The sequence below is a fragment of the Erythranthe guttata genome, chromosome 13, assembly GCF_056151865.1.
Source record: "Erythranthe guttata isolate IM_541 chromosome 13, IM_541, whole genome shotgun sequence".
Taxonomy (NCBI): domain Eukaryota; kingdom Viridiplantae; phylum Streptophyta; class Magnoliopsida; order Lamiales; family Phrymaceae; genus Erythranthe; species Erythranthe guttata.
Window position 1 is genome coordinate 10,174,883 of NC_142545.1, and position 7,392 is coordinate 10,182,274.

Here is a 7,392-nt window from a genome sequence, read left to right on the forward strand (position 1 = left end):
ATTAGACACATAACCCCCGTGTGGTTTTGAAATTTTGCACATGACCCTCTTATGGTATGAAATTAACACATAACCCCCTTGAATAGAAAACTGGAAAAGACTAAATTACCCCTATCAAGTCAAAAGTTCTTGTTTTAATTATTTTACAAAATGAAAAGCTTAATGTATTTTTTTGTAAAATGAGAAATATAATATATTATTGTGTTTTTTCTATTTTACAGCACATATATTTTTTTAAAATTTAATTTTCATTTCAACTTTAGAGAAATATTTTTTTAAAGACTTTGTTTCTTAAAAAAATTAAAGTTCGATAACAACTATAATATAATATATTATATAGAAAATAGTAATATAATAATCATAATTAATGATAATGTTAAAGATTTTCAAATTGATTTTTAAATTGAATAAATTGTCAATCGTACAATAACTAGTATTATATACCTTTTGTGCTGTAAAATGAAAAAAACACAATAATATATTACATTTCTCATTTTACAAAAAAATACATTAAGCTTTTCGTTTTATAGAATAATTATTTTTAAATTACAACTAGAATTTTTGACTTGATAAGGGTAATTTAATATTTTCCAGTTTTCTATCCAATGGCGAGTCCAGGAATTTGGTACAAAGTGGACTTAAATTTTCGGGGGTTCAGGGACATCGCCCTATCGCAGAATCGAAAAAAAAAAAAGACCAACTACTATAAATAATTCATTAAATACAATTTGGGTGCACATTGAATAATGAGTAAACAGCAGTTCGCCCCCTAAATTAAGAGTCGTTTTGCACCTTGCCTCTAAACAAATTTTTTTACACGTTTTTACATGAACTTGCTAATTCGTCGCACGATGCCCCCTAAAAGGAATTTTCAGACAATTCTTATTGGAATATTAAAACACGTGCGATGCATGTGAGATTTGAAGGGTAAATTTGTCCATTCACTTACATAATATATATTAAATATAAATTAATTATTAAAATAAAAAATACAAATAAAAAATAAAAATAAATAAATAAAACTCAGTCATCCCGTCGCCCACACCACCCAGCCAAATCCAACCCATCCCCAAACAGTGGCGGATTTACTAAGGGGCAGGGGGGGCAGCCGCCCCCCCAGAAAAAAATATTCCAACGTTTTTTTATTGCTTTTTGGCATATTATTATACAAATATGTGTTTTTGCCCCCCTATTTTTATTTTCTTCTCTATTCTTTTATGTAATTTTATATATTATTTCTCTATTTGTTATTACAATATAAAATACAACTACTAAAATATATATATTTTTACTTCAAAATTATAAATATATACTTATTTTAGCAATATTTTGTGAATAACCCGAAAAAAAATTCGGGGGCGCTGCCCCTGAAATCTCCAAAATTATAACCTCCCGTTGGATATATTTTTTCCTAAAAAAATTGCCCCCCCTTAAAATGTTGTCTAGATCCGCCACTATCCCCAAAGTCCCCAACCAGAAGAATCCCAAACTAAGTCCCCAAATTTTCCGACGACCACCACCCCCACTCCTCCATTTCACGGCCATAGGTAAAGGTGATGATGATTTGGAATAACCCGAATCCGAACCCGTTGATTTCTCAAGTATCCGGCTAAGATCTGTACAACCAATCGAAGTTTTCGGCTCTCCATATGTCTCAGCCTTCATATGCCGACATCATCAGTGCGAGAATTAATCCATTAGCCTCGTCGTCGGCGTCAAAACGAAGTCGTTTCTGATGGTGGGCGGTTATGGGCTGGTATTTGGGGGCGGGTCTCCTTGTCGGAGTTGGAAGCTGTGGGAACCGGTCTACGGGGGGTAAGTGATGAACGGGAAAGAAGAATTGGAAGCAGAGGAGAAAATTATTGAAAGAAGAGAAGAAAACAGAAAGAAAAAGAAAGATGGATGGGGAATTTAAACTCCAGCCAAGTTGGAAGTGAAAAGACAATTTTAGCCCTGTCAATCTCACGTGTGGCTCACATGCTTATAATTCCGATGAATTTTGTCGGAATATACCATTTTTAGGGCACCGTGCAACAAAAAGATGAGTTTATGTAAAAACGTGCAAAAAAAAACATTGTTTGAGAGGCAAAGCGCAAAACGGGTATTAATTTAGGGGGCAAAACTGCTTTTTACTCTTGAATAATTTGTTAAATACAATTTTCACAAGTTCAGTACTCTGCATCACCGAACGGGGGCAAAAACCCCCACCGGAACCCTTGATCAGTTCTCACCGAAGGGAACTCAAAAGTGAGCAACCAGAAATAGATATACAGTCTTAGTAAGAGGGGGAATGCTTAAGTATTAACCTGGTGTGTAAGATATCACATTGTTCGAGGAACCCTAGATGATGTCGGAGTAAAGGATCATCAATAAGAGCGTTCTAGTGCGATGTAAAGTGTATGGCTAACCCAATAACGAAAGTTTCGTAAGGGGACAGGAGCGCTCCCGAATTTTTTTAAGGATTTTTTGTGATAAAATCAGAAAATAGGAAAAGCATAAACGAAAAAAACAAGAAATATAAACAAATTTTATAGTTTTTTTTTTTTTTTTTTTTTTTTTGCATAATCTGGATTTTGGGTGAGCTAAATAATAAAATTTGGGACTTTTTTGCATTAATTTGGATTTTGAGTCGGCTAATTAAAAAAAAAAAAAAGGGGTTTCTTTTGCATTAATTGAAATTTTGGTTGAGCTAATTAATAAAATTTAAGTGGGCTAAATAGATTATCGACAACTCAATGTATTTTACAACACTCTTAGGTTGCATGTTGTTAAACTAACCAACTACAAGGTGCATTAGCACATTGTAAAATTATTCAATGTTTAACCAATATAACAAGATGCAGTGTTTCTTGTCATTATTTACTATATACTACAAGATGCACTTGCATGTTGTAAATTTATTAAAATTGTATCCATCAAACCAGTTTAAGGATTCATGTCGTCATTATTATTTATGTTACCATGTCTTGGTATAAGTTTTAACTTTTAAATGCACATGTTTTAAATATATATATATATATATATATATATATATATATATATATATATATATATATATATATATATATATATATATATATATATATATATATATAATATATATATATATATATATATATATATATATATATATATATATATATAATATAATACGTAATATATATTCTGAATATATTAGTTAAGTATATATATACACAATTACACACATATACGGGTGATTGCTATTAAAGGCTATGAATTTATAATATTTATTATCGAAATTCATGGAAGAAGTGCCGTCTCCATCAGCGGTTGTCGGCGAAAAGTTCACAACCACGTAGAGTAATCGTTCCTCTCTTTCTTCTTCCTATGGGAAAATTCTCCTGATTTCTCTTCCGATCCGTCTCCATCCGCGAGTGTCTCCGGGAAAACCACCGGCCATCACCGCACACAGGTACTATAATCTTCTTGCTCTCCATCTATTTCTCGTTTTTCTTCTCCTATTATTCAATTGTATGTTAGGGATTTTTTCTTGAATACCCTAAATTGGATATTTCTTATGTACGACTCGTTTTTCTTCTCCTATTATTCAATTGTATGTTAGGGGTTTTTTCTTTAAAACCCTAAAAGAATGTTAGGGGTTTTTTCTTGAATACGACTCGTTTTTCTTCTCCGATTATTCAATATTGTTCTTACAATGATGAATCGTATGATTCTTTTATTTTTTTCTTTATTTTGTAATTTTGTTTAGGGCTCTTTTATGTTTGGAATGAAATTAGGTTTTCTATGTCTAATTAATGCCTTAAATTCGTTTCACTGAAGAGTTGCATTCTTGTGGTGTCATCACTGATCAAGAGCGATATTCTCTCTCCAAGAACCATGAACAAGGATGTAGTAGTGTTCGATTTCTCTATGTAAGGTCTCTCTCTGTTTCTAGTTTTTGCTGGTGCACCCCAAATTGATTTTATATATGCAGAGTATTTTTGCTTAAACTGTGATCACCTCTATCAATCTATGTAGGTATGTATTATATATTAAGTTATTGTCTTCTGTAATGAAAGGTAATGGCTGAATTGCAAATAGTAGAAGTGTTGGTCTAGAAATCAGAACTGGTTGTTGATAGCTAGTTTGCTCAGAATTAAATAACATGGGATTTCTAGATGAATATTTATTAGCAGTTTGATGGGTTTGGATGATATAAAGTATTGTGAGTAACCTTTTGCAGTTTAAATTTTTCTTCAAGTTCCTTTTATATATCAAAGAAGAAAATGTGTTGTTATACAAATAAGATTCTCTGAACCATTTTTGCTACTTTATGGTGACTAATAAAAGAGAAAGATCTTTTTTTTTTCTTCAGGAATGTCCATGTAATCAATCGCTTGAGATCTGATGACTTGGGCAAACATATACTAGCAAATTAATAAATTTTGGTAAGAATTTGTTTATTCATGGTAGAGACGTTGGCATCAAATATTTTTTATTGGACTTGCTTTCACTATTGTTTATGTGCTCATTTTAGTAGCTTTTCTTTTCTCATAATCGACAGGTTCGTACTTTAATAAGTCTAGAGTACATTCGAGATTCTTTTTTTGATAGCAGGATTGATGTCTGACTCGGAAATTAACTTCAGTTATATCAAAAATATAAGTATTAATATAGTACATCAACTTTTGCTCTTCAACCAAACATAAGTTTCTTATCATTTATTTTGATGTTTTATATCCAGTGTGAACACATAAACCATCTCTTACATGATTTCTTATGGTCTAAGTGTTGCAGCTACGTAGCGAAACAAGATAAGAACTCCTCTCTCTCTCTCTCTCTCTCTCTCTCTCTCTCTATCTCTCTCTCGTATTTGTTTGTGAATTCCGATCTACCTTATTATTATTTTAGTAAAATACCTAAGCTCTTTCTTCTTGACAGAGATGTTGGCATCGATGTCATGTGATTGCTAGAGAGGTTAGCATCAATGTCCTGTAGAAGAGCTCTATTTTATTTTGCTTAATCAAACAAAATGTACATTGTATTTTCTTGTTTTTTGATCATTTTTTGTTTCATTTGTAGAAGGCTAACAGTAATGTAGATGAGTTTATTACTCTTGAGAATGATAGATAATTTATTGTAATGAATAATTATTTTAATGAAATGATGTTTTTTATGTATAATTGTTATTCAATTTGTATTTCCAGTAAATTATTTGAAAATGGAAAATATTGGTTTATTTATTGTAATTTTTTTGTGTGAAATTAAGTAAAAACTACAACATGCATATAAATGTTGTTAAAATTCTATTGCAAGATGCACTGGTCTGTGGTGGTAAACTAGCCACAACATGGATGTGAATCTTGTGAATGCTATATCGCAACATACGATGAATGTTGTTGTAATATAAACGACAACACCGTTTACCACGTACTTTGCACGTTCTTATTATCCGGTTATTTTTAACAACATGTTGGTCAACCATGTGCGCTCGAATGTTGTCGAAATAGTTTGACAACGTGAGACGCATGTTGTTAAAAGGACCTTTTCTTGTAGTGGTGGTTTTTTACTAAGAGATAACAAAGATGTATCAAGGCTTCTTTCTTTTACTAGTTGATCAATTTTCTATTCAAAGGATTGAAGTTATTGTGAAGGTAGTTCAGTCATCGTGCAATTTGGTTGAAACAAGGTCGATGGCATGTTCTCCCAGTACATTACCTGTCTCTGATGTTCAAGCACGCACTGCAATTGCTAATTCACTATGTAATCCACTTAGTGTTTCCTGCACAAAGAAGGTTTTGCTCAGTTCACATTGGGTAAACTTGATTACTGATGTCGGTCAAGTATTTCGTGGGGGGCGGCTAGAATTTAGAAAAAGTTTGTCGAAGTTTGCACTTGAGATTGGATTTGAATTCAAGTATACTAAAAATGACAAGAGGAGAGTGACAACTGTTTGCGGATTCAGAGAGTCGAATTTAGAAAAAGTGACAGCTGTTTGCAAATTTAGAAAAAGTTTGTCGAAGTTTGCACTTGAGATTGGATTTGAATTCAAGTACACTCGCTTTTGCTATGTGTTTGCGAGTTGGATCGGATTATCGACGAAGTTTGTATCATTATCATTGCCCTCTTTTTGTTGCTCTACAGTCATCTTTTGGTTTGCATCAATTGCATCCTTCAAAGTAAGCTGCATATCTTCAACCTTCTGCTTCAAGCTATCATTTTCTTTTTGCAGTTCAACAATTTGGCAATATTGCTCCTGGATGGTGGTAAATGATGCATCAGAGCTTCCCTGAGATTTCATGACATCCGTATTCAATTCTCCAAGTTTTTCAACATCATCCTTGTCCTTCTGTAATGCCTAATTCGCAGCCCAAAGATTCGCCATCTCAGTCCCAATTGACATATTCCTCTGAGTTGCATCACCGAGTTTTTTTCCAGTTCTTCTACTTCTTTCGTCAATCTTGTACTGAGAGAAGATTCTAGCTGAGAGTTAGTTGGTATATCGGAAAGCCTCGCTAAATTGTTGTTTATAAACTGTGAGAGTGCTTACTTTGCAAATGAGAGTCGCATTTTCATATTTAATTTTTGCTATTTCACTCTGTAGATCTGTGACCTCTTTCTGTAAGCGTGTTTTCTCGGATTCAAGTTGTGCAACTCTGATGTTAATGTTTGAAGTCTGTTCTTGTACACTCGGAGGCGATCCCTGTTGACCATAACTCAGAGAAATGTGTGTATAGTCATTGTCAGAATCTGCATCTGTTCTGCCATGTGACTTTTTTTCGTTGTTTGACTGTGAGTTGGGCATTTTAGCAGCATCTACAGCTGCTGCCAACGCATCCAATCCTCCGGTGCTTGCCTCTTCATTATCACCACATTGTTTGTCTTCTCATTTACCAGAGGAATTGTTTTTTGTTTGGTTGACTAGCTTCTTTTTGCCCTTGACTTTTCTCTTTCAATCAGATTCATTGCTCTGATGGGGCAGAACTCCTTTAGTTCTTCTCTTCCTTTTGTTTGCGTTTTGTTTCCCAACTGGTTGTTCTTGTTGCTCGTCACCAACTTCGTTATCCTCAATGTCATCAACGTCATCTTCTTCATCTTCCAGTTCTCCCAGAGAAGTAGCTTCGAAATCTGTTGGTTCCAACGTTTTAACAGAAACCTGTAATGATACAGTAACATTGTTTAATATTACTGTCACTGACAGAGAAATAGTACATTTTATTAAATCAATGTCAACTACACTGTCACTGACAGTGAAATAAGGTTTTTACTATCTTACATGGTTGTAAATACAGAATAATAGATTGTTGTATGGTTTTCATTTTACCTGGTCTGGTTCTATATGCTTTATCGAAATTTCGTTGGCTTGGCGACATACATCTTTCAAGTTCCATTTTCGGTATCTTGGAAACCGTTCATCCTTTTCTGGATCAA

At 33.3% G+C, this 7,392-nt stretch overlaps 1 long non-coding RNA gene across 3 annotated transcripts; it reads left to right on the forward strand.

The window, feature by feature from the left end:
* Positions 1 to 3,281: 3,281 nt before the first annotated feature.
* LOC148765851 (uncharacterized) lies at positions 3,282 to 5,125 on the forward strand. Of its 3 annotated transcripts, XR_016029283.1 has the most exons (4): positions 3,282 to 3,433; positions 3,802 to 3,893; positions 4,337 to 4,409; positions 4,706 to 5,125. It is a non-coding gene; the product is annotated as an uncharacterized LOC148765851 (long non-coding RNA). The 3 variants fall into 3 exon arrangements; XR_016029282.1 differs by having other exon boundaries at positions 4,337 to 5,125; XR_016029281.1 differs by having other exon boundaries at positions 3,802 to 5,125.
* Positions 5,126 to 7,392: the final 2,267 nt, after the last annotated feature.